This window comes from Babylonia areolata, chromosome 31 (assembly GCF_041734735.1).
Source record: "Babylonia areolata isolate BAREFJ2019XMU chromosome 31, ASM4173473v1, whole genome shotgun sequence".
Taxonomy (NCBI): Eukaryota; Metazoa; Mollusca; class Gastropoda; order Neogastropoda; family Buccinidae; genus Babylonia; species Babylonia areolata.
The window spans coordinates 29,448,055-29,453,054 of NC_134906.1; the positions used below are offsets into that span (position 1 = coordinate 29,448,055).

General features: G+C 45.2%; 1 protein-coding gene across 1 annotated transcript in view; it reads right to left on the reverse strand.

The window, feature by feature from the left end:
• LOC143276280 (beta-arrestin-1-like) overlaps positions 1-856 on the reverse strand; it is a 27,448-nt gene extending 26,592 nt beyond the window's left edge. Inside the window, exon 1 of the mRNA XM_076580778.1 lies at positions 773-856. The gene's annotated coding sequence lies outside the window, so the exon portion shown is untranslated. The remainder of the gene's footprint in view (positions 1-772) is intronic.
• Positions 857-5,000: the final 4,144 nt, after the last annotated feature.

The following is a 5,000-nucleotide window of genomic DNA, read 5'->3' on the forward strand; positions in this document are numbered from 1 at the left end:
AAAAATGACATTTGCATGCAAAAAGACGATAGTTGCACACAAAAAGATGATAGATGCACACAAAAAGACGATAGTTGCACACACAAAGACGATAGTTGCACACAAAAAGACGATAGTTGCATGAAAAAAAACCGATAATACTTGCACACACACAAAAAGACGATAGTTGCACACAGGCATAACAAAAGATTACAGCTGCACACAGAAACGACAGAGACGATAGCTGCACACAGAAATGACAAAAGTTGCACACAGAAATGACAAAGAAAAGATAGTTGCACACAGAAATGACAAAGGAACAATTGTTGCACACAGAATTGACAAACAATAGTTGCACATAAACAGAACAAAGAGATAATTGTTGTATACAAGCATAATGAGACGATAGTTGCACAGATAAAAAAAAACAAACTGTTGACAACTCCACACAAACAGAACATAGTTACACACAAACAGAAATTAGAGAGGATAATTGCACACAAACATAATAAAGACACACACACACACACACACACAGAGGTAGACAGAAACAATGAAACAGATAGTGACAGAGACCGAAATTGAATGGAAGTGTGTTTTATTTAATGAGACAAGTGGTAAAAGCAAAAACATAACTTTTTCCCCATCCGGCCATCAGAACAAAGAAAGAAAAGCAAAAAGTAAAATATAAATAAATGTATGTGATACCTAATAGATTGAATTTTAAAAGATTGAGAGAGAGAGAGAGAGAGAGAGAGAGAGAGAGAGAGAGAGAAAACAACAACAAACTTACAATCTTCTCAAGGGCGTCAGCAGGCTGCAACCAAAAACTGTGCCAAAGAGGAATCAGAACTTCTCCCCAGAAGAAGAAGAAGAAGAAGAAGAGGAACAACGTGTTTTCGTTTCAATGCACACAGCACAACTGCTCAATTCTCCTGACAACCCGTGTTTTTGTATCAATTAATAGGGGAAGGGAGTGGGGGGGAGAAGAAAAAAAAAGACCCCCTCACCACCCCCCTCCCCTCAACATACACACGCAACTCTCTCCGACCTAACCCCATCCCACCCCACCCCCAAACTTTCCCACCAATGAAAAAAAAGTTCAGGAGGAAGTTTGTCCAATCAGATACAGGCTTACAAAAAAAAACAGGCGTTGACGAAGGGAGTGGCTGGGAAGGAAAGGTGATCTGTGATTGGATCTTCTGTCAAGATACCGGAATGACGTCATTCCATGGCAGGACACGTGCGTGTTTTCCACGCATGCGCATGTTCTGCCGATCCCAAAGAACATGATCAATACGACAGGCAGGCCCACGTGTCATCATGATGATGATAATGATTGTAACAACAATGATAATAATGATGATGATAATAATAATAATAATGTTAATGAAAATTATAAACCCTTTCGAATCCATCAAAGCGCTGTTCAATACCACGTGAGGTACACACAAAGCACGCGCGCGCGCGCGCGCACACACACACACACACACACACACACACGTGAATAGGTAACCAGACAGGTGACTGACAATGGAAAGCAAAGTGTCACGTTTTCTAGCGATGTTTTAGGGTTGTTAATTTCGCTTCCCGCTAATGACAATGCATTGATACCTCTAACTTTTTTTGCACAGTAGTCTTCGAATCCAGGTGAATAAGATCAGTGTGAAATCTTATTTTCAGGTAAAGCTTAGTATGGTTAGAACTAATATGATTTTCTACAGGAACGGTCTTGTTCATTGACTACCGAGTTCACTTTGCATTGTATTGTATTGTATTGTTTTGTACTGTCTTGTATCGTATTGTAGTGAATTGCATTTTGTTAAATTATATTGCATTGCATTGCATTATATTACTTTTCATCACAATACAGATTTCACTGTACAAAATTCGGACTGCTCTCCCTTGGGAAAAGCACGTCGCCACAGTGCAGTGCCACCTCCTTGTTATGTCCTACAGTGCCTTTGTTTAACAGTCAAAGCGGGTTAATTTTCCCTGCAGAATGTCTACCAGACACAACCGTTTTATTGCGATAGGTTCTTCACCGTGCGTTAAACGCATGCTGTACATAGGACCTCGGCTTATCGTCTCTTCCGAAAGACTAGTATCCAGACCACCACTCAAAAACTAGTGGATGGGCGTGGGGGGGGCGGGCGGTGGGGGGGGCAGGGAAAGAGAGCGTGTGTGAAAATCAGTTCTGGTGTATGTAGATATATTGATTGATAGATAGATGGGTATAGAGATAGACAGATAGAAAGGTACAGATAGATACATAGATAGGTACAGATAGATAGATATAGATAGTCAGATAGATAGACAGATAGATAGGTATAATAGATAGATAGGTATAACAGATAGATAGATAGATAGATAGATAGATAGAGAGACAGGTATAGAAAGATAGATGGGATTCGAACCTTTGTTACACCCGCTTCCAGTTCGTACAGTCGGGCGCCTGTAACCACTGAGCCTTCACTGCACTCCAGCCTCAGTTCAGTTTCAGTTTCTCAAGGAGACGTGGCTACGTTCGCTGGGACAAATCCATATTCGCTACACCACATCTGCGAAGCAGATGCCTGACCAGCAGCGTAACCCTCGCGCTCAGTGTGGAGCAGCAATCAACAGAAGAGGATGGAAAGAGGTGGGGTGGAGGGTGGGGGTGGTGTGCTGTGGTGGTGGGGGGGGGGGGGAGGGGGGGAAGGAAGGGGGATGTGGGGGGGTGGGGAGGAGAAGAGAAGGGTCGCAGGGATAGGTGCGCGGGGGGCATCTGGGGGGGGGTGGATCGGGATGTGGGGGGGGGTGGTGTGAGTGGTGGGTGTGGGTTGGAGTTGGGGTAGAGGGAAGGGGCGGGGGGGGCGGGGGGGGGGGGGGGGTGGGGGGTTTGTGGTGCAGGGGGGGGTGTGGTGGAGGGGCGAGGTGTGGTGGGGAGGGGGGGGGGGTGAGCGGGGGGTATGGGGACGAGCGAGTGTGGTGGGACGGGTACTGAGTAGGGGGTGGGTGTAGGCAGGGTGAGGCGTGGGGGGAGGGTTGGTGGGGGGTGGTTGGGGGGTGGGCGTGTAGGGAGGATGGAGTCGAGGTGCGGGGGGGGGTGGAAGCAGGGTTGGGCGGGGTGGGGAGCTTGTGTCTGATTTGGTGGGGTGTGGTCGATTTGTCGGTTTAATGGACTTTTAGGTTTTTTGTTTGTTTCTTGGAGGGTGGATGGTCGGTAAGAAGGGAACAGAGGAGGACAGAGTGGAGCAGGGGGAGGGGGGGGGAAGGGATGGGGTGTGGGGAGTGGGGGTTGGTTGGTTGGGGGGAGGGGGTGTCAGGGGAGGGGGGGAGAGTGGGGGAAGCGGGAAGGGCGGAGAAAAACAATAACAAGGAACTGCAAATCAATCCATCAAGCGAAAGGTTTAATCTCCCCCCTCCACCCCCCCCGCCCCGCCCCCCTCCTCCTCCAGCGATCTCAGATCAAGATTCGTTCCGTGCAGAGCGCCGAGCGACGTCCGTGATGTGACGAGAAGAAGGGAAGAGCTGAGCACGAGCTGCTCGATGGCCCTTTCACCTGATTGGTTGCTTTGCGGCAATCACGTGATTGCTGGCGGCACTCCCTTGATTGGTGGGCGGTACTTGGCGTGTCAGATTGATGATGATGGCGATGATGATGATGATGATGATGCTGTGGATGAAGGCTCGTTGACGTTATTAGTCGTGTCCGGCTTGTGTGCGGTGTTGATGGCCCGCTCCCCTATCTTGTGTTGCGTTGTGTTGTGTTGTGTTGTGTTGTGTCGCAAACTATCGTGTTGTCTTGTCTTGTTCTGTACTGTGTTGCATTGTATCATATCGTATCATATTGTGTTGTCTTGTTTTGTCCTGTCTTGTATTGTATCGTATTGTTTTGTCTTGTGTTGCGTTCCGTGGCGTTGTATTGTATTGCATTGTATTGTATTGTATTGTATTGTGTCACAGCAGATATCATCTATTTTACCTGTTTATTTCATGCTAATTAATGACTTGCCCCGTTTGGAAATTAGACACTGATCAGTTTGATCAATTTTCTGGCGGCGCTCGCTGGATTGGCGAAAGGTAATGGCGAGTCAGATTGATGATGATGATGATGATGATGACGATGATGACGATGAAGGCATCCAGTGATGGTCAGGATAATTCTTACATGCAATCCCTGTGAATGCGTTCAACTCGATCACACACACATACACACACACACACAACCAAACACACACACATACACACACACACACACGTACACTCACACTCTTTCTCTCTTTTTCACACACACAACAACAACAACAAGAAACAACAACAACAACGCGTACACACGCACGCTGTTGCATCCACTCTAAGAGAGGTAGACTAGAACCTCCATACCCTACCCAGATCTAACGCCCAGACATACAACACACAGAATTCAGCATGAAAGTCCAATTATATATATATATCTGTATCTGTATATATATATATATATATATATATATATATATATATATATGTATCATTATCATCATAAAAAAACAATAAATATATCACTCGACACACTTCAAATATAACAGCTATACAAACAACAAGGGATTCTAATGATAATAATAAAGCAGTCCGTGCAATATCTCAGTAGTATGAATCTTTTATCATATCATATCATTTGTCACAGCTTTTAGGCTTCATCAGCATTTTGCCTGACCATAAGAACTTTCCTTCTTTTTTATCTGTTTGATAAGAGTGCACAATTACAAATGTTATAGCTAGCTTCCTATGGAGAGATTTACTTGGAAGCCATAATCCTTCCAGTGTTTATCTAATAGATTTTATCCAGCTGATGATCCGTTGGGTTTACATAATGTTCTGTTCCAAAGTGAAGACGGCCACATAGCGTATGTCAAGCAACAAACACGGTAGTCCAACACAAATATCATCCAAAGCTAAGAACACGAAGGATCAAATCAACCAGTCCACTCCCAAACTCACAAGCCATAACGTGATCCAAAGCACGAAATACATCCACCAGTTGAAACAATCACCTCAAC